Raw genomic sequence first — 27,735 nt, 5'->3', positions numbered from 1 at the left:
TTATGATCAACACTGCAACTTTAAAATTCCCAACTCTCTCTTCTCTGCCACCAAAGTCCCTTACACCATTTCTGCTTTGACTGGGGTCATTAACAGATCCACTGGTCTAGCTGGGAGAGCCTGGCTGCCAGGTCCTAGGAGGGAAGGGTTGGGCCCCGGGGCAGCATCTCCCGTGGAGATGTGTGTGTGCCAATGTGACAGACACTGTAACCTTGTGTGTCCTCGTACCTTACCTATGAAACGGAGGATGTACAACCGCTCTTCTTCCTGTAAAGGGCTATTTAAAACCATCTAGTGTTTCTTCAAGTCACTTTTATGGCTGACCAACAATTGAAAAGTTTCTAAAACACCTCCTGTCATAGAAATGATTCTGCACCAGGGTGTAGATTTATCTGTGATGGAAAGCTGTGTTTTATCGTGTTTTTGTCCTTCTAAAAACATGTTAAGGAATATCCACCACCGATTTCAGAAAGTGCTTTAACATTGGACCTGAGAGTCCTGACAGAGCTTTCTGGAACAGCCAGGCTTTGTTCTACATCATTGCGATGTCACTTGACTGTTGAAATATCAGAAAAAGATTTTCTAAAATGTCCAACCTTCAGCATATCCTGGCAGGATTATTTGCCCTCCCAAAAAATCTTTAAAAATTCTGGGACATCTTAACTCCACAAATATTTTTGGAAACTTCTGCACAGTTAGAGATGCTGAGCTATTATTCTATAAGAGTACCAGATTAGTCACTGCCTCCCCAGAGGAATGGAGAGGGCTCTGGCGGCGAATTGCTATCGCATGTCCTGAGTGTTCATTAGCTGTCCTTAATTCAAGATGTTTTTGACTTTCTCTTTCTTCTTCCTTCCTTTCCCTTTCTCTTTCCTTCCTTTTCTACCCCTTCCTTCCCCCACTTCCTCTTTTGGTCTTTCATTTTCCTTTCAGCAGTTTGAAGTTATATTTTCACCTTGCAGCTGGCCTTACCATAACCCAACTCCCCGATCCTGTTAACATTTTATGGACTCAGTTCTCTGATCCAGTCTATTTGTGTGGAGTATCTGTTTTCCTATATCACTGTTGGTTCCTTGAGTTTCCAGGTCATGCTAAAAGCAGGTGAAGTAAACCCTTGGGAGGCTTTTCTTTTCTAAGAATATGTTTGGAAAGTGATCAAGTCCAAAATCCCAAGAGCAAGGACTGTATCCTAAGCTAAGGGGTCTTTATGAACCCTTCCAGCAATTTCTCTCTGCACCTGCAGCCAGTGGGGGAGGATGCCCTCATCATGGAACTCCTAGAGCTACTCTCCTCCCTCTGTTCTGCCTGGCAGACCCCTGATTATCCTTTGAAACACAGAGTGTCTCCCCTGGGAAGGCTGTGCGGGGTGGGGTACCCATCAGTAGCCTTTTGATCATTTCAGGCTGTCTCCTCTTTCCCTTGTTTACAACAAGGAAGGAAAAGAGGATTGTGAACCCCTTATGGGCAAAGACTGAGACATTCATTTCTGCATTCTTTGTACTCTGCAACTTGGTCAGTATTTAATGGATTTATTTTGGGTTTCCTGAAAATGCCCAAACCAGTGAGGGCAGCTGTGCGAGGGCTCGTGTGGGCCTCCTTGAACCAAACAAGTCAAGCCCGTTGCCCATTTGGGCAGTTCAGTCATCTGGGCTTCACACTGGGATCCAACTTGCAAACACTAGAATTGAAGCAAAACAGAAGGGCCTGTCCTTCCGTGTGGCAGGAGGTGTGGGCTCAGGAACTGCTCTTTCTGCTTTAGCAGGGGGAACCCCTCAGGTGTGTCCTCCTCAGGTCCCGTGAGAACTGAAAACGGGGCAGCAGGGGGCCAACATGTAGAAGTTCTTGGGGTGGTGCTCTGCCTCCCAGAGCCCAGCCTCCATGAGGTAGGGGGCCTTCTCCTGACCTGCCCAGCCCCTCATCCCACCCCTCATCCAACCACTAAGAAAGTTGCTCATGGAAAGATATCCTTGAAGTCTACCTTCTTGTAATAAACTGAAGCCAGTCTTCATTCTTAGTGACTGAATGCAGAACTCATGTCTTCAAATTATGCTTAGGTCATTTTTGATTTTCTATCAAATGCTTTAAAAATATTCTATCTAAATAAATAGGAACATTAGAAACAAAAGTTCTACCTCCCACAGAAACTTGTAGAAGTTCTCTCCTCTATAACCGTGTGAGCATGTCTTGATGGCCATTGTGGTGGCTCCGCTGTAGCTTTGAGGAGGGGAGCTCCCAGCCTGGAAGTGTGCTTTTGACAGGCAGCCTGCAGAGAGGGCCCACCTAGGAGCGCCCTGCTCATTCTCCTCCAAACTTAGCTGCGTTCAGCCATACAGTCAATGTATAAACATAAACATTCCCAAAGGTAGACCAAATTAACAAGCTTGGACTCCCCTTGGATGTTGCCATCCACACTCACAGAGATGACGACCTGGCTTTCCAAGTCATGGATCCTGATTTTACCTTAAACATTGGCAGGCCACCTTAGAGCACTTCACAACCCAGAATGGAGGCAGCTGTTTGCACCTGAGAATCAGTGTTTATGAGAAGCACACCTTCACATAGCCAGCAGGGTTTGCTGGGTGAGTTCTTTTACTTTGGATATGTCCCTTTTGCTTACTTGCCAAGGGTATGCAGAGGTGGAGTGAGGACGGTGTCTTGGTGTGTGCTAACCCGGGCTGGTGATCAGTGCATGTAAATGGGACATTCCTGATTCTGGAATACGCAGTTTGGAAGAATAATTATTAATCATTACTATTACAAACAAAAGTTTCATTTTATTTCTTTTCTTTTTCTGACTGCTGATATGGTGGCATTTTTATGTAGGAATGTGAATCAGAATCTTGGAAGATTCATTTCTTCCCCTTTCCATCTGAAACTCTAGGAGAAGACATGGTATTAGGGGGCTCTCCATCCCACATGGTGCCAGGGGAGTAGGGTAAGGCAGAGGGAGGCGAGGAGGGCCCGAGGCAGCAGCAGGGGTGTGGAGCACCTCCCTGGGGACCAAGAGAGCAGGGAGGTGGAGGCAGGGGGGCTGAGAAGGGCTGTGGCCCCCAGGACAGTGTCTCCCTGCAACAGGGCTTTGGGACATAGAGAAGGGGCACCCAGGCCTCCCGGGAAGAACGGCCCCAATGAGACCAAAAGGACTCTGTCTGCAGGAAACATGGGAACCAGGGAGCCAAGGAGGAGGATGTGGTGAGAGCAGGTGGAGTAGGGCGCTTCCGGGCAGCAAACTCCTTCCAGGCGAGCAGCCGGCAGGGCTGGTCAATGAATGCAGGCAGGTAGGCTCAGGGTTCTAGTCACCTGCTGACCCCAGGGAGTTGGGAATGGGTCCAGAAGAAGAAGCTGAAGTCACCCCAAAACTGTCTCTGTGACTGAGCTTCACACTTAGCCTTGCCATTCCAAATAAGATCATGATATTGTAGGCCCAGCAAGAGAGCGAGCTGGGTGAGAGGCATCACCAGCTTCTTAGGTCAGCCCCCAAGTTATGGGGAAAGTTTACATTTTCAATGAAGTGGTAATGTGATTGTGTTTAGGACTAACAGGCGTTACCACCTGGTCTGCTGTTACAGAGTCCTGTTTATGCTGTGTAGTAAATAACATGTTATTGTTTAAATGCCTACGAAAGTTCTTGGTCCCAGAAAGAGGAGGCAGAGAGGTGACACAGAATTGACCACAGGGCAGCCCGAGGTCCCTTCCGGGCCACCCCAGGGTCCCGGAGCTGCCTGTGTGGGTCAGGCTGCAGGAGCACCAGCTGCACTTCGCCAGGGGAGCAGGTAGCAGAGCTGCTGTGCTCCTCAAGCCCTGTGGTAGGACCAGGCAGGAGCCTTCCCAGAGTCTCTGCCAGGAGGACAAGCCAGCTCCTGCCTGGTTCCTACCACAGGGCTTGAGGCCAAGTCACCCGGCACGAAGGGACATTCCAGAGGGTGAGGTCACCAGGCTGGGGTGGGGGCCCCAGGATTCCCTCTACACCCCGGCAGAGCTGGAAGCAGTCTATGACTCGGAAGGCAGGGCATGGAGCTCAGTGCCTACTCCAAGGTCAGACACAGGAAAGCAGGGGGCCAGCGCCAGGGCTTGGTCTCCCAGAAGAAAGCAGTTTTCTGGCTGGAAGATGATGTTGGAAGCCTCAAACCAGGGTAGCTTTATTGGCAATGCCTTTACTTTCTAGCCCAGCCTGCCTGCTCCTTTCACCATCCTAAAGTAACTGGCATGTGCCCTGATGAGGTAAATAATCCCATTGTCTCCTTTCTGTCCTTGGGGGGTCCACAGCGGGCAGGTCTCCTAGCAGATGGAGTGGAGAGGGGCAAGCTGAGCATCAGCCTGCGTGAGTCTGGGTTGGAGCTACAGCCTCCCAGGAGGGAGCTCTGAGAGGGCCCCTCCTTCAGCAGGCATTGCTCTGATGTGGTTAAGCTACCTGCCAGCAGATTTATTAGGGCCATGCCTTTTGAGGTCTATTCTAACTACTCATCTCTGGGAAATATGGCAGATATTACTGTGCAAGTTGATGTTAGAGTCTAAAACCAGCACTGTGGATTGTCTCACTTGGACTGAAGGACTTCTTGGTGCAGGTAATCAGAGGGAGGTTCGTAGTATGCATGTCTTCCTGTATCAGCGTGTCTTTGCATTCTGCTGGCAACCAGAGGGGTCACAAGGTAGAAAGAAATGCTGAGACTCAGTGAGAGGCAGTGAAACGAGTAATTCCATGGGGTAGAATTGAATAGTGCTATAGAGCTGGATAAGGGAGGCAGCCGTGGTGGTTGTGAGCATTTAGAAAAGTTATGAGGTAGAAACAAGCTTGGTTATTTTAGGAAGTGACATGCTGCATAGCAAGCCCACCTCCAGTAAAACAGAAGGTTTTTTCTTTAAGGTTTCCAAGTTCCATTTCATCATAAAAGGTCCACCATTTTGGCCCTGAACCTGTGGCTTGTTTATTAAATCCTCATGAAATTTAAAGGCAGGACCCATAATATGAACCATCATAAATTACAAATGAGGCTCTGTGGGCACAGGTGTATACATTGCCATGACCACTTTTGATATTTTATTTAGATTCATCCATTCTCATTACAGACAATAAAACTAAGCTTAAATTTAAGGCAGGCTGACCCCTACCATATCCAAACTGCAGGCAAATTAAGGGCATTAGCACAATTTCCTAGTGCTATCTTCAAGTTAAAAGTTTTACGATGTAACTTTTAAAACTAAATATAAATTATAACTTAAAAATAGTATTATCAAAGATCAATGTTCTCCCATTTAGGGCAAACTTTAAAAGAAAATAAATGTAATGTATAATGTCTTCCGCATAAATTCTTTTCAAGCATGTCTTAATAACCTTTCTCTCTCATTCTTGGTTTGAGTTAGAATCCTTTTCCCTGCTCACACAGAATCCTAATCTTTGACATGAAGAATCTGTGACTGATCCTGCAATTTAGGACTATTTTGACTTGAAAAGCTCATGTGTCCTTCCCACAGCAACTGGAATGAGGAGGATGGTGGGGGGAAACCGCTGGTCAGGAACTTGCTATTTGCAAAGTGATTCATCCTCACAATACCACCCTGATGAATAAAGCTAAGCCCATTCTGAAGCTTCAAGTCCAGTGTGGTGGGAAGGGAGGGAGCCTGCAGGTAAAGCTGAAATTCCAAGAAGATCTGCTCAGAGCTAAGATATGACAAGTGTGTCCCATTTCTGAGTATGTATCCAAAAGAGCTGAAAGCTGAGTCTTGAAGAACAGTTTGTGACCCGTGTTCATAAGAGCACTGTTCAGTGGCCAAGAGGTGGACGCCAGCCAAGAGCCATCAGTGGGTGAGTACGAACAATGGGATACCATTCAGCCTTAAAAGCAATTCCTTCGCGTGCCGTAACATGGATAAACCTTGAGGACATTATACTACATGAAGTAAGCCAGTTGCAAAAGACAAATACTGAGTAATTCCACTTATACAAGGTTCTGAGAGTCATCAAATCCATAGAGAAAGAAAATAGAATGGTGGTTTCCAGGGGCCGGGGTGTAGGGGGCGGAGAGGGAATTAAGAGTTGTTATTTAATGGGTTCAGGGTGTCAGTTGGCAAGATGCAAAATTTTTGGAGATATGCTGTGCAACAATGTGAATATACTTTATACCACTGAGCTGTGCACTTAAAATGGTGAGGATGGTAAAAAAAAAAGGGGGGGGGATTGGGAAAATGATGTATAGAAAGTGTAGGAAATAGAGGAAGTGATGAGAACACAGGAAAAGCCCTTAGCCCACCTGCGGGTCTGTGGTGGTCAACAATGTGTCGAGGTGACCAGGCCATGGAGTGCCCAGATCTTTGGTCAAACATTATTCTGGGTATTTTAGTGAGGGAGTTTTTGGATGAGATTGACATGCAAATCAGTAGACTGAGTAGAGCAGATTGCCCCCCCCTGATGGGGGTGGACCCCATTCAATCAATTAAAGGCCTGAACAGAACAAAAAGGTGGACTGTCCCCTGAGTACAAATGAATTCTTTCTGCCTGTCTTCCAGCTGGAATAGCATTTTTTTCTGCGTTCAGACTTGGACTGAAACATCAGTTGCCCTGGGTGCCTAGCTTGCCTGCTCACCCTGCAGTCTTCATAATCACATGAGCCAATTCCTTATAATAAAGTTCTTTCTGTATCTGTATCTGTGTCTATAGATCTATACCTGTACCTGTATCTATCTATCATATCCTACTGGTTCTGTTCCTCTGGAGAACCCTGATACAGACAGCATCCTAGGAAGGCTTCCTGGAAGGGATGTCATCTGCCCTGAGACACCTTGACAGACAGACAAGAGACGGCCAGCTGTGCAGCATGAATGGAGCACATGGGACATGTCAAAGACAGTGTCAAGCTCTAGCACACAGTTCAGCATTAGTAGAACCAGGGATGAAGCTGAAAGGAGGTGGGGCCAGGCTGTGGAGAACCTTATGAGCCATTCTAAGGAACTTGATCCTACAGGCTCAGGTCTGCAGACAGCAGTGTATACAAGGTGCCTCCCACATGACACACACAAGAAACCCTCAAGATTACATTCAGATAGGACTGGTTAGTTTCTGGGCTAAACAAGAGAACAGGTTACTGCAGGACTTTTGAGAGCCTCTAATGAGCCAGTGCGCAGTGTGACTCATCAGGAGACAGTATTGCATTTTAATATATACTTGCTGCCCCTCTCCAGTTCTTATACCTATTACTGTGGAGAAGAATCCCAGTTTCTCAGAGTGTTGCTGGGAGACTGGGGGTCACTGGGAGACTGCTGGGAGAGGGGTTAAGTGGGAGAGTGATCTGGCCCACTCTTTGATTTGCATAGATACATTTAGGGGAGGGATAGAAACCTACCGGGGCTCATTTATTTATCAGGTGTAGGGGATGCCATCAGTGTTTTGCCCAGACCCCTGGGGCCCCTTTGCATCCCCCTACCTGCTCTGTGGGGGCTGCCCTGGGGCTGCTGGAGCAGCTTCATGCCTTCCCAAGGGGGTGTCCTTAGGTGTTGGGGTGTGAGAGCCCAGCTGCCTTCCTCAAGTCGGGGCAAACTTGAGGCATAATCTACACCCACAAGCATGTCTGGGAGTCAGGCTGAGGCTGGGACTTGACCTGAAACTGCATCCTTCCTTAGCATCCCCCCTTTTCTTGTCCCTGTCCCCACTTCCTACTGGGCCACGTCCTCAAGAAAGCCCAGACTTTGCTCCTGGGAAACCCACATGTGACAGGAGCCTGCCACACTTGTCCTGTTAAAGGAAGGCAAGCTTGAATGAGGACAGTAGCATGGAGTGGGGAGACGGTATTGGTTTCGAGAACTTTTTAAATGTAGATTCAGTAGGAATTATGATAGAAGGTTGGATACTGAGGATGGGTCTGATATGATGCCTGCCTTCTGCCTCGGATGACCATCAGGTACCATCATCGGAAAGAGAGAACCAAGTTCCTGGTGGGGGATCAGTTCAGTCTGGGCCCATTGAGACTAAAGCACCTTGGGGACAGCCAGACCAACACGTTCCCAACTTGTATGAACATGAGATCCAAATCAGCAGAGTCTGACTCCAAAGCCTGCTGTCCCTTCCTTCCCACTGTGCTGCCTCTTGAGCAAGTCATCGGCCTGGCACCACTCTCTGCCTTTCTGAACACTCTCTGCCTCTCCTTACAGATTCTCCTCCTCAGCTAGCACAAGAAAAGCCCTCGAAAGAGAAAGCAAAGCCTCTCGGTGTCTCTTTTCTCTCCAAGCTCTTATTCTCTCTCTCTCTCACTTTACCCTTCTTGATAAAAACCGCACAGAAGATCTCCCAGATCAAGAAGCCCAAATTCTGTTTTTTTTTCCCTAGTAAGAAGAAGAAAACTTTCCATTCTCTTTCTTTCTTTCCACTCTCTTTTTAAAGAAAAGAACACCACCTCTCCCTGGAGTTATTCTAGCTATTAGCAAGCGAGCCAAGTGCTGCTGACTGTATAGCTTCTTCCAGCCCATGACTGAGAATGTTCTGTGACACGACCATATATTACATAGCCTGTGACTCAGAAGGCTATACTAGCTTTTATTTGTGGTACACAAAAACAAATGTACAAAGATGTTTAAAATTCAGCTTATTTAAACTAACAATTCACCCATTGTCTCACCCTCCACCCCTGCCTCTAGCAACCAATCTGTTCCATAAGCTTGATACACACACACACACACACACACACACACACACACACACACACACACACACACACACACACATCTTTTATATTCCACATATAAGAGAAATCGTTTTTCTTTCTTTCACTTAGTACAGTGCCCTGGATGTCCAGCCATATTGTTGCAAATGGCAAGATGTCACATTTTTTAGCCTGAAAATCATTCCATTGTATAGAAACCAACATTTCTTTGTCCACTCACCCATCAGCGGATATGTAGGCTGTTTCTGTGTCTTGGCTATTGTAAACAATGCTGCCATGAACATGGGAGTGCAGATAACTTTTGAATTAGTTTTTTGTTACTTTCACATAAATAACCATATGCTGGATCACATGGTAGTTCTATTTTTAATTTTTTGAGTGACCGTCATACTGGTTACCCCACACATACTTTTAATTTTTTTAATAAAATATTTAAATGTATTGACATATATGCAATAAAGTGCACAAATCTTAGTGAACAGCTCAGTGAGTTTTGACATGCATATACACAGACAACCATCACCCATATCAAGATATCAAATGCATTCTCACTAATTTTTTCCCCCTTCACCAATTTCACTCGTCTCCCTGCCCCTATGGCAACCACCAGCCTCTCTGTGCTTATGAGACTATTTCTATTTTGTTTGTTCATTCATTTGTTTTGGTTTTAGATTCCACATGTAAGTGAAAACTTAGGGTATTTGTCTTTCTCTGTCTGACATTTCACTTAGCATAATACCCTCCAGGTCCATCCACATTATTGCAAATGGCAAGATTTCATTCTCTTTTATGGCTGAGTAATATTCTATTTACATATGTACTACATCTTCTTTGTCTTTGCATTTGTTGATGAATATTTAGGTTGCTTCTATATTCTAGCTATTATAAATGCTGCTGTGATAAACATAAGAGTGCATATATCTGTTCAAATAAATGATTTTTTTTTTCTTTGAGCCAATTTCCAGAAGTGAAATTACTGGGTTGTATGGTATTTCTATTTTTTGGTTTCTGAGAAACCTCCAAATTGTTTTCTATATGGCTACAGCAATTTACAATCCCACCAGCAGTGTAGGAAGGTTGCCTTTTCTCCACATCCTCACCAACACTTGTTATTTCTTGTCTTTTTGATAATAGCCACTCTGACTGATGTGGGATGATATCTCATTGTGGCCTTGATTTGCATTTCCCTAATGATTAGTGATGCTGAGCATCTTTTCATTTACCTGTTGGCCATCTGTATGTCTTCTTTGCAAAAATGTCTGTTCAGATCTTCTGCCCATTTTTTAATCAGATTGTCTGTTTCTTTTTGCTATTGAATTATATAAGTTCTTCTTATATTTTGGATACAAACCCCTTATCAGATCTATGATTTGTAAGTATATTCTCCCGTATAGTAGGTTGTCTTTTCATTCTGTTGATGGTGTCCTTTGTTGTGCAGAAGCTTTTTAGTTTGATGTCATCCCACTTATTTTTGCTTTTGGTATCAAATCCAAAAAATAATCTCTAAGACCTATGTCAAGCTGCTTACTACCTATGTTTTCTTCTAGGAGTTTTATGGTTTCAGGTCTTATATTCAAGTCTTTTATACATTTTGAGTTAATTTTTCTGTATGGTAAAAGGATCCAATTTCATTTTACTGCATGTAACTGCCCAGTTTTCCCAAGATCATTTATTGAAGAGACTATCCTTTACCTCATTGTATATTCTTGCCTCCTTTGTCATTAATTGACCATATCCATGTGGGTTTGCCTCTGGACTCTCTATTTTGTTCTATTGACCTATGTGTCTGTTTTTATGCTAATACCATGCTACTTTAATTACTATAGCTTTGTAATACAGTTTGAAATGAGGAAGCATGATGCTTCCAGCTTTGTACTTTCTCAAGATTGCTTTGGCTGTTTGGGGTCTTTCACACAGATATGTAGTTGGAAAAGAGAGCAGTATTTTTATAGCCATTTCAGATAATTGTTGATATACATATTTTTGATAATACACTAACACTTGACAAGGAGTCATTTCTTAAAGATCAGTTCCAATGTGGAATCTGAAAACCTCATCAATAAACTTTTCATATTCTGCTCCATTAAAACCCATTTGGTCTGTCTTGAACTTTAAATAGATCTTTTTCCTACATGTGATTTTGTAATATTGAGAAAATATTGGTCCTATAGATCTTGCAAATGAGGACACATTTCATTATTTAATGTCAACAAATCACATTCATTGGCATCATCACATGCCTTATCAGAAAAGCGTTTTTGTGTTGGGAAGCTCATTGTGACTGACTTAAGTCTTCCAAATGCTACTTTTACCTAAAAGCTTAAATTTTATCTTTGAAAGCAAATCTTGTCAGTTGCTTTCCTTCAAATGACAGACTCATTCTGTTCATTTTTGAGAAAACATCTGCTACTAAAATCTGACAAAGAAAATAGTTTGTTAACTATTCTTCCAAGCAAAAATGGAAAAAGTGTCTAGTTCACCTCATAACATGAACACTTGCACACCGCTTTTCTTCAAGACAGCCATGCTCTTTGATGAACAGAAGAGCTTTATGCTTTCCCTTTGGTCACTCAGAATATTAAAAAGGCATGTGCTCAAAGATCTGGGTTTAATGGAATTCGTAGTTTTTACTGTTTCACTAAGGTTATCCTGAAGGGAGACTAGACTTTGTTTTTCCTGCCAGCACTCAATGTGGCAGGACACAGAGGCTACTGGTAGCATTTGGAGTGGAGAGGGCAGGAGAGGCCTCCTGGACAATGCCACTTTGGCATAAACAGTGTTTTGAACCAAAGGCACTTGAAAAATAGCAGATACCAGAAAAGCCTGTGACCTCTGTTTTCCTCCCTGAAAGCAGGAGATAAAATCCATGTGAAAGATGCCCTTATACCAGAGAAAGAAAGCGTCAGACAGGGAATTAAGGTCTGTACAAACAGACCTTCTTAAAATCCTCCCTTCTTCCTTTAGGCCCCCATCTATTTTTGTTACTCTTCCGTGATTGCCTATCTTTGTTCAACCTTGTATAGGAACACTCAGGCCCAGCCACTCCTTTGGGCTTCATTTTCCTGTGGAAGCTCCTATGTTTGTGTAAAACTCTGCGTGCCTTTCTCCTGTTAATCTGTTCTATGTCAATTTAATTTGCCGGCCCAGATGGAGACCCTAAGAGGGTAGGGGCAAAGTTTTGCCCCCTTACAGGAGCCACCTCCTCAATTCCCTCCAAGGCACAGGAGTTTTCCCACCACTTCTTTTGTGCCCAATATAAATGTCAACACAATGAAAAAGTATGAAGGAATTAGTCTTGACTTCACAAACCCTTTGAAAGGAACTCAGGGTGCAGGGACCACACATTGAGAACCTCCAAATAAGCCACTATGTTTCAAGAAGTCATTGTTTTGTAATAGCGGCAGGGGAGGAATAATTTCAATCATGTGCATAAATGGTGGAGATTTATATGCAGAATGTAGAGCTAGTGTCTCATTGCTGTTCTCATTTTTGACTCTGCAAATGTCTATGGAAAGCTGTTCAAGGCTCATCACAGAGAAGGTTCCAGGCTGATGGAGCTGACTTTCCTGTCCTCCGCCTTCTAGTTTGAAAAGTGTGGAGTCAGATGGGTGAACACCAGAGTGAGCTGCCTGGACCAAAGGCTATAGTCTTCCCAACAGAAACAACCTATTTTTTCCCTACTGAAAATAAGCCACAGGGACCCCTGGGTTTAAACAGCACCAATAAGAACCGAAGAGCCATTTGATCTCATGAACAGGTAGGTCAGAGTTGCTGATATCAAGAGAGGTAGGACTGTAAGACCAGGTACTACCATTACCTGTTCATTTTAGCTAAGATGATTCCAGTAGGCAGCTTCCATCCTGCACTTCCCACGTTTATGGATACACTGTGGAGAAAGTTTACAGATGCAAGTCTCTGTTTCTTCTTTGAGGACTCATCTCTCTAGGAAGTGTATTTACACATACAGTTCCTTGGCATACCTGCGTATGGTGTTTTATTCTTTTATTTAATGTAGACCTATCTATAAAGTAGGTTTTCCCATAATCACACACCAGAAAGGAGGATGCACAGACCTGCAGAAGCCAGCATAGTCCAACTGCCCCGGACACATACAGTACCTGCGAAGAGTGTCCAGTGGAGGGTGGCTGGGATGCAGTGGCCACAGTTCCAGGAGGAGAATTGCCTGTCCTCTGAGTGACAGGCCCCTGTCTGCTTCTTGTATCTATCTGCTGGGGCTGCTGTATTGGAGCTCTGCAGGCTGGGGGCTTAGGCAACAGGAACTGACTATCTCACAGTTCTAGAGGTTGAGTGTCCATGATCACAGTGCCAGTAGGTTTGGGTCCCCCAGGGCCTCTGAGGGAGACTTTGTTCCATGCCTCTCCCCCAGCTTCGGGTAGTTTGTGACAGCCTTTGACATTCGTGGCTCATAGACACACACCTTGATCTTTGTCTTTAAGGCCACGTGGCATTCTCCCTGTGTGTGTGTGTGTGTGTGTGTGTATGTGTCCAAATATTCCCTTCTTTATAAGCATACCTGTTATACTGTATTAGGGCCCGGCTCTAACTTAACTAATTATATCACAGCAAACCTCTCTCCAAATAAGGTCCCATTCTGAGGTAAAGGGAGTTAGGACTCCAACACAAATTTTATGGGGACACAGTTCAACTCATAATACCTCTACTGCTCATAACTAATGGTGCAATGAGAAGAGCCTGATTGAGGGCAGAATGAGGGGCAGCTGAGGAGGAACAGGGGGGCTGAAGGAGGGGAAAAGGAGGGGAAGGCATGTCTCTCCCAGAGCTGCCCAGCCACCCAAAGACAGTGTGCAGGGGCTCCATCCACACCCAGGAGGGGGCCCTGGAGTTGTGCAGAGCCAGTGTGGCCCAGTGGCCTGGTGGCCTTGTGTGATGCAAAGGTCAGACTCCATGTAGTCTGGGCTCCCCTCGATAAACCAGACTCTCAAGTGAGAATACGGTGAATGCAGCCCCTGCCCCATGGTTACCAGCTGGCCACCAGCCTGGCAGGACAGCCAACTCCCCATGGAGTGCCCGGGGCTGAGTCCTTGCAGGTCAGACTGGGTGCCAGCGCTCTGGGGCTCCGCGGGGTGTTCTGCTCTCCTGAGCCCTCAGGCCAGGGTTCAGGGAGGAGGAGGCCTGCGATCTGCACCCACAGTCTCTGGGTGCTGGGGTTAGGTTAGAATACTCACAGCTACTCTACGGAGAGCCCAATGCCTGCGGAAAAGAAACTGAGCTTGATTTTCCGAACAGCGGGACAAATTTATTCACTGCATCTTTCATCGACATCGCACTGTTAAACCGAGGCACGTCCACCATGCAGAAGGCGCGGCTCTGTGCTGGCCTCATGAATCTCAGTCCCTGCCCACAGGGACTCAACATTCTAGCATCTAGTTTTCCAAATGTGTTTCTTTGATTTAATAGAAAAGACCTTTCTATTTCCTCACCTCGCTCTTTTTATATTAAACCAGGGTTCACTATTAAGTCTTTTTGTTTCCATCAGCTTTCCACCTCTGTTGGCATCCTGGGGGACTTGCCAGAAGGTACAGAAGGACCATGGGGGCTGCTCTGTGCAGTACACACACAGGGCCTCCGACACGATGCTGCCCAGCAACGATCTAGGCCGTGCGGAGGATCAAAATGGAGAACTCATAGTAAGAAACAGCTGTTTGTGCTTAAAGATGTGTGGGTTGGCTCATGTTTGTAACCTGCTTGCTTTGGTTGCTTTGGGTTTTTAAGATTCTGGTGTCCTTGGTGAGAACCACAGGAGTCCTGTGAACTGCAATGATTCCTGGCTTTCCCAAGCTGGTGGCAGGGTGGGTGAGGAGGTGAAGCCGTGCAGGGACACATGCACAGGGGCTGCCTGGGCCCCGTGTAGGCAGATATTGGGTGCTTCTCAGGTAAGATAAAGCTACTGAGAAAGGAAAATTGTAATGAGAACAGTGGGTCACATACAAAAACATTCTTATTTGATTTGTAATTTTCTCATGGTTGGATTTATTTTTTCTTTACAGGATTATAGCTCAAGTTTAGACCTGAAACTATAAGCTGAACCATTGGCCACTTAAAAACATTAGGATTATTAAAATAAATCTTCTGTCAATTTTATTTTGGCCTAACAATTTTTTGACAACAAAATATGCTGCCTGCAGTTTAATATTGCCACCAGATTATGTTCTTAGGTTGATTTTTGCATCCTCTTAATTTTATTGATTAATTGGTTGAGAACAATTGTCTAGATCAGTGATACTACGGGTTGTATTGGCCAAGACACCAAAATCATGGTAGAATGACTATTTCTCACTCTGACTTTTTCTACTCAATAGACACCATGTTCCTCAGATAGCTAGGGAACCAGAATGAAGGTTTCAGGAGTCCACAATGTCAACTTGAAGGTATTTGCGTTGGTCCAGACTCAGGCAGGGATGTGAAGAGCCAGGTCTCTGGGGCTCTGCTTCCCTTTTCCTGTCTGATCTCTGCCCCCAGAGGAAGGACTCTTCTGTGTTCTTCTGCAGCACAGCTGTCTTGTGGCTAGTGCCCAGACATTATGAAAGGCCAGAAGAGCCATGTGGCTCAACAAAGGCAAGGGGCTGAGCTCTGAATGATTGGAAATGCGGCTTAATGTTCACTATGCAGAAGCTGCTTGAAGATTGCAGAAGCTGCTTGAAGATTTCAAAAGCATCTTCTATCAACTCTTGCAATGACCTTCACAAATATAGTTGTCTGCATTTTAGCAGAGAAGGCTTTGTGGTACAAAGAGAGGAGGTACTTGCTGGAGACTCCAATGCATCCACTGCGTTTCTGTAGTGGAAAACTGTAGCTTTCCGTCCTGCCACTCAGGTTAAAAGGGGCCTGCTCTTTGGCACTATAATGGCCATACCATCTTATCAATCAGGCTGTCTTTCCATTGTGAACACAATGTTTTACCACCCACATTTGCCAATGTGTTCTGGGTCTTGGAAACATAGGTTCTGAGCTCCCCTAAGGAAGAGGGAAGAGAAAAAATGTCCAGCTTTCTGAAAGGCACTGTGCTTTCTGTCTCAGCCACTTGCTGTCATCCCCAGCCTCACCCAAACAAGTCAATACCCATTTTTGAAGTATAAAAGCAATTGCATCTAAGTTACGTCAACCAAGAGACAGCTCCATAATTCAAAGGAACCAACACAGAATGAAAAAGGCATGGTAAGGAATGGAAACAGCATGTCTATTAAGATACCTTGCAGGTTGCTTTATCTCTCCTTCCAGACATCCTGCGCAGGGTGGCTCCCTTCTGTGCTGCACTAAGGATCCCCCTGTGTCCCTTTCCCTAGCCAGCAGCCTTTGATGTGGGGTAACCTTCTACCCAATTACAGGAAGAGGGTAAAAGACCAGTGTGGCTGCACAGACCCTGAAACAATGCAGAATGGGCCGGGCCTTCAGGCTGTGAAATGTTTTACTTTGTGGCAGAAAAAAAGGTGAATTAGAACACACTCCCATGGAAAATCAGCACTTCCACACTTAGGCACGGAAGTGCTGGGCTGCAGATGCTGCAGAAAAGGGTGGCATTGCTGATAATTAGCCAGGTTGCTTCTGAGCTTCTCAGAAATCTCTACAACTTGGCCTTTGACTCCTTAAGTGAAGGCACCGGGTCTGTCTGTTTGTTTTTGCCTTTTCATGAAGACTCATGTTTATCGAACTGATTAAGTAGGACACCATTCACCAGCTCCAGCCTAAAGGACAGAGCCCAGGCTCCTGCAGAAAGAAGGATGCTGAGAGTGTGTAAGATGGAGGGAGGTGCCCGTGGCACTGGAAGCATGAGGAGAAAGGCCGAAAGAAACCTGCCGATGTGGGTAACAACAGTGAAGCTGGACTGGCAGCAACCCACCCTGGGAGGTGTGTTTGCACATCACAGCCACTTCACACGACCCCATGAAGTGCTGACGAAAAGAATCGTCATGGAATAATTCTTATCCTTACTGTGTGAGGTGCACTCTGTTCGTTTCTGTTCTGCTTCTTTATTCCAGTCAATTTCGTGTGATTGTTAAAATAGGCAGGTCTCAATCAGGGCTCACTCAGAACTAGGAAGCAGAAGCCTCGTTTGAACAACTTGGTTTAGAGCAGACTCAGGCAACGGTGTATTTCTCGTGGGCTCAGGCTTCCCTATGATCTTGCTGAATGACAGCAGAGAAGGAAGCTCCAATGTAGGGAAATGGTGCAAAAGAAAATGGAGCTTCCAGATGGGGGCCTGCAACTCTCAAGGGTCAATAATTTCTCCGGGAAAGAAACAGCTGACTTGACCACGGTGGCCAGTGTAAGGGTCACACCCTAGATGTATCTTATATAAAACTTGGTTTTCTAGGTGTCTTACTTTCTGTGTGAAAGGAATAAAAATGTCTGGGGTGAATAATCCCTCTGAACATTTGTGCTTCTGGCCATGGTGGTTTCACCGGTGACCTTGGTGCATGTGGATGTGGCGTGAGGACCAGAGACTGGACCCTCCCCGGGTAGGGCACCCAGGACCTGCCCTTTACACATGTTGACTTGGCATAAATATTGAAAGCATTCTCTTTCCCTCTCAGAGTATCTCAGTTTGGAGCATGAAGTCTGTGGTCACCCTCAGTATGGCTAACAGGATGGGAGTATGTCTACACCTCTGTGCAGTATGTCTATACAATATATATTATTATTATTGCTGATGCTGTTGTTGATTTGCCACACAAACATACAGCCTATGTGGTTGTTCACCTCTGATGGGAACGGTTGGAATAATTCAACTGGGTATCTCCCCTCAAATGCAAAGCCGAGACATCTTCCTGCCCTGCAGGGGCCTGTCGCCCACCCCACCCACCTGGAAGGACGGAGCCCTTTCAAACACTTTCCACCCTGGCTGCTCCTGAACCACCCCAAAGTGGATGGAGGGAATATGTGTACATTTAGGGGCAGCCCTGTGCCCCTCAAGGTGGAGTCTGGACATGGTTCAGCTGCTGCAGATTTGGGAGCCAGCTGGGGACACCCCATCTTCCCCAAACCACTGTTTCCCAGCTCCCCCCTGTCTGGCTCCTTCTCTGCCCACAAACGCCTTCTGCCTCATCTCCTTGCCTCCCTTGTGGACCAGCTCTCTGTCCTGATCTGTCCCATTTGTTGGGTCCTAGACCTGCCTCAGGGCCTTTGCAGCCCCTGCGAGGCTGGAGTCATCACAGGCCGCCTGCCTCCTTTCAGGCCTGTGGTCACCCCTGCCTTGGCCCACGCTGGCCTCCCTCGCCCAGTCCCTTTGCCTTTATGCATCAGACTGCTCTGCCTCTGTGGTCATGCCCTAGGCCACCTCCACATCCCGGGTCACCTGTGCGGCTGGGTCCTGTGAGGCTGGGTGCCTCGTCGGAGCACCAAGAGTTAGGTCACGCCAGCCCGTCGGTGCCTCTCACGTGTCAGTGGGCTCTTCCCCTCCTGCTCTCTTACTGTGGGGCATCTGCCCTGGGCTGCCCAGGCACCTCAGCCCCATGGGAGGTGCAGTGGTCTGTCTCTAAGGAAGACTTTTATTTCCACTTTTTTGAATGTCTGCGGTTTCTCCAAAGTCAATAATGCTTGAGGATGAGGGAAGACTGATTATTTTCAAGATAAAATGACTTTGAGAGTTAACTGAGAATCTTTGGCATCCTATATTGCAGGTGAGCAGGCAGAAGGGGCCAAATTGTCGTCTTGTTTAATGCCATATACAAAACCCAGACCTGGGAGCCAAGCTTATCATCTTCCCTTCATTAAGGGGAAAAAGGTTCATGAAACACCCAAGGCTTTGCTGTGTACTTCAGCAGTGTGGTGGCCAAGAAATCAGCTGGGACTCAAATCCCAGCTGTGCCTTTTAGCAACCGGTAGGCAGAAGGATGGCTTCCCCAAAGGTTCATGTCCTCATGAAGGGACTTCGCAGATGTGATTAAATTAAGGGTTTTGACAAAATTACTAATTCAAAAAGATATATGCATTCCTATGTTTACTGTAGTATTATTTACAATAGCCAAGATATGGAGGCAACCCAAATGTCCATCAATTGATCAATGGAGAAAAAAGATGTGGTGCATATACACAATGGAATATTACTCAGCCATAGAAAAGAATGGAATCTTGCCATTGGTGACAACATGGATGGACTTAGAGGGTATTATGCTAATTGAAATGAATCAGACAGAGAAAGACAAATATTGTATGACTTCACTTATATGTGGAATCTAAAAAACAGAACAAATGAACAAACAAATAAGACAGAAATAAATTCATAAATACAGAGAACAGGCTGGTGATTGCCATAGGGGATGGGGTGGGGAGTGGTGGGGGGACGTAGGTGAAGGGGAAAAAAATTAGTGAGTGTTTGAGACCTTGATCTTGTGATGGTTACATGCGTATACACATGTCAAAACTCATCAAGCTGTATACTAAGATTTGTGCATTTTATTGTATGTACCTCAATTTAAAAAAGGAGATCAATTACCAAAACAATAAAAAATAAAAAACAAAAAATAATTTCAAAAAAAATAATTAACTAATTAACTAATTAACTAAAGTTTTTAAGATGGAAAAGTATTTTTGGATTATCCACGTGGGCCCAGTGTAATCATGCGGGTCCTCACAGGGGAAAGAGGAAGCACGAGAGTCAGAATCAGGGAGAGCTTTGAGGGTGTTACAAGCCTGCACTGATGGTATAGGAAGGGGCCGCAAGCAGAGAATGCAGGCAGCTTTTAGAAGCTGGAAAAGACGAAGAACAGGTTCTTCCCTGGAGCCCCCAGAAAGAGCACAGCCCAGCCAACACCTCGATTTTAGCCCTGTGGGATCCCTATCAGACATCTGAGCGAGAAGCTAATACGTTTATGCTGCTTTCCGACAACACATGTATGGGAATTTGTTACATCAAAACACAAAACTAATAGAGCAATTCAATCTCCTTACTTAAGATACTTCTCTGGATTTCAGTTGGTTTCCTCATCTGTAAGCTGGGAATGATAATGGAACCTACACCATGTGTTCATTGTGAAGACGGGACAACATGACACAAGTTAAAAGCACAGTGTACTTTCCAGAGCATGTATCTGCTTAATGAATGGTACTATTACTATTATTGGCTTGTTGAATCCTTACAAGTGCCTTATGAGGTTGTTGTTTTTACTCCATTTTAAAGATGATGTTCTGGGAAGCTGAGATCTTGTTTACTAAATTTTATTTAAAGAGAGCAAAATGTTGTTTCTTAACAGATTAATGAAGAGATTCTGCACAAAATTGGAGAACTTTTGAAAATTAAGCTTTTCAACGAATAGAAGCAGAACAGCCATTGCTCCTGGGTGGTTCAGGCTTCCTCCACCTGCCCCCATAGGGTAGCTTCTTCGCCCTAGGACACAGCCTGCACTTGGCAGGACAGATCTATTTATTTCCAGCATTTAGAATTTATTCAGCACCTTCCTCCTCTCTCTCTTCCTCCTAACCCCCACCACCCCAAGCCCAACGCCACATTGACTGGTGAATAAAAACTTTCAAGTCAGAGGTCAAGTCAGAGAATTTACTCCTCAGGGATACATTATCATCAAGTATTAGTGCTTATTGCCCAATAAAAATTCCATTAAAAAATGTTATGATCATTAATTATGTCCTTGTGTGTGGTGTATCAGAGGGTAGGGAGTGAATACCAAACCTATTTCCACGCTAGTATTGCAGAAGAGAAGCATCCTAGGCTACAAAGAAAACTTCTGGCTCCTTCCTTTGGATGTTAATACTTCTGAGCCTGAACTAATCACAACAGTTTAGTTCAGGAAATATTTATTAGACAGCTGCCCTTTGTAAGGCACTGCGCTAGCTATCGGGGTGTGCCCAAGAGCATTAACACCTTTCCCATGCTCTTGAGAAGGTGCTGGAAATGAAGGGAGGATTTAAAGAGAAGAATAAAGGTTCAAAGGCATCACTCATTTTTAAAGTGAGGTCCTTTCTCCAGGGTAGAGATTTTCTAGCAGTCTCTGGAGGGATTCCTGTCAACCCCAGCACTGCACTGCCTGGGTTCAAATTCTGCTTCTCTGCCTGCGTGCTCTGAGCCCCTTTCATTCTCAGAGCCTTGGTGTCCTCATAGATAAACGAGGAAGCCAGAAGCAGTATTCCTGTTGATATTCAGAAATGTCTCAAAGAGAACGAAGAGAAGCAAAACAGCTATTGCCCCTGTGTGGTTCAGGCTTCCTCCACCCGTCCCCATAGAGTAGCTTCTTAGCCCTAGGACACAGCCTGCACTTGGCAGGACAGATCTATTTATTTCCATCTCCATATTGTTCAGATCTTTCCCCACCTGTCCTGGCTTTTTATAATTCCTTACTTCCTTTAGGTTCCATACCTCATTCCATGTAAAGTTTACCTTCCTCCCTTCCTTTTCCAAGTACTGTTCCTGCAGGAATATCACCCACCATTCTTACAACATTCATGTCTGCCTTTCAAATCACACTGTTCTTTGCATATGGCCTTAAGATTGCTCTTCTGTTAGACTAGAAAGTCCTTTAAATCAGACCATATGTTTAACTTGGTAGCCCCTTCTGCAATGGATAACACTGTTCTAAGCATGTTTCCTTAACTGAAAATAGGGATAATAATAATAATTAATAAAATCTACCTGTAGTGTAGTTGTATTAAATGAGCTAAAACCTAGTCCCTTGACATAGTAATCATTCAATAAATTTTAGCTGTTATTTTTAAGAGGCTGACCATGTTGGTTGGGTATTTACAGTTTTTATAATTGGTGGCAATAATTAAAATGCTTATATTTACATGAAACTTCGCAATAAAAACTTTGTGATTAGTTTTAGAGTAGATGGTTCAGTGAGCTACTTAAAATAGAGAGAAAATTCAAAATTACCATTAATCTTCTCCCTCAGAAACAATAATTTTATGTATTTTGGTATTTTTTCAGTGTTTATATATACATATACATATTTATATATGTTACACATTTGAGATAATATATTATGAATATGGCTTTATATTCTGTTTTTTAAAAATTAAAAATTCTGTGCAAACTTTATTTTTAATGGTTGTATATATTCCATACTGTGGCTATATTACAATTTATTTAGTCACACTCTACTTTTGAGCAATGGTGCTATTTATCATTTTAGTTGTTACATATAATGTGTTATCATATAACCCTTTTTGTCTTCATGTTAACTATTTCATCTTCCTACAAAGGATATGAATTAACAGGAGAATAACCAATATCATGTATTTTTCTATCTTGTGTCCAAGCTAAACCAAAAACTGACATTTTGAAATTAGTCGAGATTTATCAGCCTGGGCAGAAAGTGTCCCAGTGGCCTCTGTTTGACGTGAGGTCAGGTCGCCCTGCTGCTTCGGATGCCCCCTACTGCCTTCATGCTGATTAAACAGGTCCCAGAAAGCAGAAGTCTCCCTTCTTAAAAACCAAAATGAAAGTCTTGTGTTTTCTAATCTTATGATATACACCTTCTTAAAATCTAATGATATACACCTTCTTAGTAAAAACACATGGAGGGTATTTGATGTGTCATTGACTGGATATGGTTTCATTTCAGCTCAATTTTCGGTATGACATTTTAACTGTAATAAGAGCATTCTGTTAAAATGAATATGTATTCCTCTTCTCTCTGTCTAAAATGTATCTTTTAAAGGAAAACAAAGCCCCTAATTGTAAAAATGTCCTTCAAGTTAAAATTGATTTTATTTTCATAAGCCTACACTTGAAAACATTAATGATATTTGTGAAATACATCTGTTAAATATGAACTTGCTCAGCACTTATGTTAATTCCTTTCTGTTTTTCATCCTTATTTTAGTATATTGGAGACTAAGTGCTGAAGGGCTGATAATCAACAATAATGCACATTAGTAAAACAAGTTTCAGAGGGGCATACACAGTAAGGCACAAGATGGGTGAGGTTTTTCACCAATCAGGAAGCAGCATAATATGTACATTACCTATCTAAATCTCAGTTTGTGTTTTTTTATTTGTAATTTATCCAATGATGATGGATATTTTAATATTCTGGCTAAATTAAAGAAGTCATAATGTCATATAGAGATAACCAATTTTCAAAGAATTAGAGTTTGTGAAAGTACAGTAAAGGTACATTGCCTATACATTGGACAAAAAGTAGATAACCAAATACTGATTTTATATATATGTATTTCCTTCCCCCCATAATTTATTATTTTTGGGTTTACCTTAAAATACATCTATCTTAACAATATAGTTGGAATATTTTTCCTCTCTTGCAAAGCTAGAAACTATTAAATTAATGGTTGGCCTTACAATCAAGAAATAGTTAAGATAAACAGTAAAATGCTAAAAGTTATCTTTGAGTAGTAAGACCCATGCAATTATTCATTTTCTTCTCCCTGTTGGTCTGTATTTTCTATGGTGAACATGTATTTGTATAGTAAGAAAAACCAAAAGAAAATATAAAGACTATGAAAATAATTTCAGCTCTCCCTTTGGCAGTGTTAAAAATTAGACAACAGGCCCTATGTGAAGTTGCTGATGCTGAGTCCCATGTCACTCAACTGAGACTTAATTATAGTTTGGGGTCTCCCAGAAAGAGCATCTTAAGCTGGTCAGTCAGGAACTGCGCTATCAGTGCTGGCTAGGTAATCTGTCTGACAGACCCCTGCCATCCCCTAAAGAAAAATAACTTTGCAAAACCTGTCTGCTTTGTTGCTATACCGCCTTCCTTATTCTTGCTCCCTTCTGCCTAAAAACGGCTTTTGTTTTGTACAGCACCACGAGCTCGTTTCTGTCTGCCAGAGGGGATTTTGCCTGATTCATGAAACTGTTGAATAAAGACAGAGTTTTAAAATTTACTCAGTTGAACTTTGCTTTTAACTGTGAAGAGAGGGTGCTTTAAACTCAGTGTTTCTTGGTCACCTGTTTTAAATAGGAAATAACTTAGAAATCAGGAGAAAGTGTGCAAGCCCCGGTGTGAGCTAGGGCCTGCACAGGGAAGTCTGCCATGCTTGGCCTCAGGGGTCTGAAATCCTGGAGAACTCTGGAGGCACTAAACAGGATGATGAAATCTCAAAGGGCAAAATGTGTGGGCGGACAGGCGGGGTGGTGGGCTGGCAGAAAAGGAGTACTTGATGGGAAAATATGCAACTTTTCCTAGAAGTTAAACAGTAAAATATTTTCTCAATATTAGAAAAAGCCTTCAAAATGTAATCATTTGAGCTGATTAGTTGGCCATTCCATTAAGACAAACATTTTTGTGAGGTAGGATGAGCCTCAAAACATCCAAGACTTGATGACAGCACCTGTTGTGGTTCTAAACCTATCAATAAAACAAAGTGCAAATAACATTCCTCAAGAAACAAAGAAAACAATAACAAACCTAAACAGACCAAAAGCTTGATAACATTAGCCTGCAACACAGGTGTTAATATTATTTTGACTTCAAGATCATTTTTTTTTTAATGGGTCTGATAATTTATTTTTCTTTTTAGATGGAGCTTGGTAATTTAGATTCCTTGCTTGGAGTCTGGCTAGAGATGTTTATATGTTTGGTACCTCTTATCATAGAGATGTCATTCTATCAGTATTAACATTCTTATGCAACTGGTCTGAGCATTTCTCAGTACTGTGCAACTTTGCATATATAGCTCTAGATATTAATCAAATATTAATGCATTTCCTTTTTAAAGTGCACAACAGATATCTGTATCTGCAAACCATCAGCCGTAAGGAGTCATCATGTATAAACATACTTTCCCAGCATAATCAGGCTCATCAGTAATTTACCTTTTCACCCCAGGCCATCCAGAAATTCTTTCAGGGAGCAAACACTCAAGAGCACTGTGGCTTTCCCCCCTTCCAGTGTTTATTTTATAATTTTTTTCTTTTTCTTTCCTCTTTTAAAAGCAGCTTCCTGGTGTTCAAAACACAGTGTAAATCCCTGATTCCCGCTCAGAGAGGGTGAGATGAACAAGGTCTCCTGCAGGCACCTGTTGGGGAGGGCAGGTTCTGGTCTTTCCAGCAGCCACCTGGGTCCCCACTCAGGGTCTGCAAGGCCACAGGGCCAGAGAGCTCCCTGCCAGGGCATGCAGCCTGCACAGCTGGTGTCTAAGCCCCTGCAGACAGGGAAGAAAGGATGGCAAGGGGCAGGAAAGGGAGAGGAGGAAACTGGGGCCCTTACCTGGCCTGTCTTCTGCCCTCCAGCTGGACCAGAGAGGATAGCTGCAGTGTGGGGCCAACCAGCCTGTCGGATTGTCCCATCCCATGTGTAGCTGCTGGCCACTGCCTGCTCTTGCCAGCAGAGCTATAAATAAGGCAGGTCCAGAGCGCAGGAGATAAGAACCCATCCCCTGGCTCCTGCAGCCTTTTAAGGTATCCAAATAGAGGAGCCTCAGCCCCCAGATGGGTAGGGGCTATCAGCTCCCCATGTGTCCTGCCTGCCTCAAGGACATCCCAGGCTTCGCATGTGTTCCAGCAACCCAAAGAGCAGGCAAGGGGGAAAGCCAGAGCCAGGAAGCAACCTCGCTTTGTTGGAGGAGAGGCAGGGCCTCCAGGGGGCTGCCCGAGGCACCCCTGCCGCAATCCCCTCAGGTTAGGCGGCTGGGATTAAGGCTCAAACGCTGGAGGAAACTTCCCCCAGGCCACACTTCACCTCCATGGCGAGGTGTGGATTTTCAGGGCTGCCTCCTGGAAAGAGCACACTGACCCTCTTCTCTGGCTTCAGGGGCATTTATGTGCTTGGGTGAAAGAGATTCTAGGGAAAATGCAGGAATCGGAGTAAATGCTGAGCATATGCAAAGCTAGGAGTGGAATGCCTCTACGGAAAGTTCTTTCCCCATCTGCCCTGCTCATGCATAACTATGAGGCTTTCTTGAGCCACAGATCATTTTCTCTATAGAATTTAAACAGAGAAATCTGAGAGTCTTTTAAAACAATACACTGAAAGAAGAGCAATAAGACTTATTTGGGGGAATGACAGTTCCTGATTCAACCTTAACTTTTTTATTTATTAAATTTCTTTTTTCTGAAAGGCATTTCAACCATGGCTGGGGTAGGTGGAGGATGGGTAATCAAGGCCAGCTGTTCAGCAAGAGCTGTCTCCATGCCACAGCAATTCCAGGTCTGGAATGCATCCCAGGGGAAGAACTGCAGCTGTAGGTAGAGATGTCGCTACAGGGGCACCTCCTGCAGCAATTTTAATAATTGGGAAGAGTTGGAAACAACCTAAAAGGCTAATAGCAGAGACTGTAAGGTGAGAAATAGGGTAGCCGTGAACAAGATATTGCAACCTTTAGAAATGTCACAGAAGAATATTTAATAACAGAAATGATGTTATGATACAGTGGTAATAAGAAAGCAGGTCACTTTAAGGGAAAAGTGGTGTATGTGCGATAAGCTCCTACACACAGTTATTACCCCGCACATACACCCTGAAAGGATATGCCCCAAATATGCAGTGTGCTTATGGCCAGATAATGGAATTATTTTATTTTCTTCCTTGGCTTACATGTAATTTCTAAATTGTTTAGAGTGACCTTGCATAACTTTTATAATAAGAACATTCATTTCATTTAAAATCTAAGTCTCTGAAAATCAGAAGGGTGTCTGTGTTTCTGCATGTAAGAACCCACATTTATTTTAGGATCCCAGAATCCCCAGGGACCTCCCAGTCTTTGGAAGGACCGAAGTAGGGTCAACGATTCGAACAATATGCCCTAACAATGCCAATGCAGAGCCCCAGGTCTCCTGTCAAGGCCAAGGTACGTCAAGAACAGACGGAGAGGAAAAAAAAAACAGCACTAAGAGGAAGAGGTCGTAGAAAATATGAAAGTTTATGTAATAGAGGGATTAGAAAATATACACCAGACACTTTAATCTGACCTAACACATTCCAGTTTATGCCCTGACTGGGACATAGAGTAAAGGCACTTATGTGCCTTTTATTTAAAGGATATGTGTGCACTGAAGATGACTTCCTTTTTTTTTGTTTTTGACTTAAATAATGACCTTCAAATCTGACTGGGTAGTGGATAGCATATTTCATCGAATGTGTGATTGGCATAGGGGTCCCCTCCCACCGGGCTCCCAGGGCTGCTGGTACTGAAGGGCCCTAAGTCCTCTAATGGCCCCTCTTCTGTGAGCAGAAATGAGCCTGGGGCTGCCTCCTCTCTGATGGGATCCAGTGGAAGGCATGGAATGGGGGTAGTTTCAAAGCTTTTGTATTGAGTTGTTATTCCAGGAGAGGGGCTTTATATCAGGGGCAGAACCTGGAGGCTGAGGCTGAGCAACCCTCTGGGCCGTTATTTGGAACTTCTGGTGCCAAAGCCCTTCTTGGATGGTCCTCCCAAAGGCCCTCCAGTGTTAGCCCTAATCCCCTACCTGACTTCACCCAGCTCACACCTGCCCATGTGCCTTGCAGGTGTCGTTGGGAAGGCGTGCCTCCAGCCTCCCGTCAGCACCTGTGAGTAGAGGTGGAGTTTCCTCAAACAGGGGGAGGGATAGGTTCAGGGAAGTGTTGAAAGGGGGCTCCTGTAGGAGGAAGCAAGGCCTCTGCCAGAGCTGGTGTAAGGACTTGTCAGCCTGTGGGGCTGTTCCTCAAACTCCAGGAACAGTCCATGGAAGCATCCTGGAGTAACATCCTCCCTTACTCCATGCCAACTCATCCTACCCCCCACAGGGCATGCACACACTCTTGGGGGTAGGTGGGATGTGATGTCCTGTTTCTGTTGACATTCACCCTGGAACGGATGTGTGTGGGGAGGAATAGCTCTTGTTTGGGGCTGTGGCCTGGGATTGTGGATGGTGGTTGGGACTGGGTGTGCCAGGGACACGCATTTGACTCTCCTCCACAGTAGCACAAAGGGAAGACTGGTAGGTATTTCTTGGTCCTGTTTTCAAAAACTCACAGACCAAACTCAAAGGACATGTAAGCCTGGAACAAACATTTTGATGCAAGTCAGCAAATGCATATTGAGCCTCCACTATAAACTAGAAGCTGGTAGGCACAAGGGTAGAAAGATGATGGAGACCCTCCAGATGGCCTGCAAGCTCCCGGAGTTTATCCTTGGCCACCAGCCTGGGTGAGGAACCCCACCACTG

At 44.3% G+C, this 27,735-nt stretch overlaps 1 protein-coding gene and 1 long non-coding RNA gene across 3 annotated transcripts in view; one reads left to right on the top strand and one right to left on the bottom strand.

The window, feature by feature from the left end:
- FHL2 (four and a half LIM domains 2) overlaps positions 1–24,942 on the bottom strand; it is a 71,046-nt gene extending 46,104 nt beyond the window's left edge. Inside the window, exon 1 of one of the 2 annotated variants that reach the window (XM_036921072.2) lies at positions 24,818–24,942. The gene's annotated coding sequence lies outside the window, so the exon portion shown is untranslated. The remainder of the gene's footprint in view (positions 1–24,817) is intronic. The other variant, XM_036921024.2, reaches the window with a different exon arrangement.
- LOC130682531 (uncharacterized) lies at positions 2,887–5,586 on the top strand. The gene is made up of 3 exons (XR_008995715.1): positions 2,887–4,221; positions 4,484–4,565; positions 5,362–5,586. It is a non-coding gene; the product is annotated as an uncharacterized LOC130682531 (long non-coding RNA).
- Positions 24,943–27,735: the final 2,793 nt, after the last annotated feature.

Source organism: Manis pentadactyla, chromosome 2 (assembly GCF_030020395.1).
Source record: "Manis pentadactyla isolate mManPen7 chromosome 2, mManPen7.hap1, whole genome shotgun sequence".
NCBI classification, from domain to species: Eukaryota; Metazoa; Chordata; class Mammalia; order Pholidota; family Manidae; genus Manis; species Manis pentadactyla.
The sequence above is the reverse complement of the archived record's forward strand: the minus strand, read 5'-3'. Positions and strand labels throughout refer to the sequence as shown.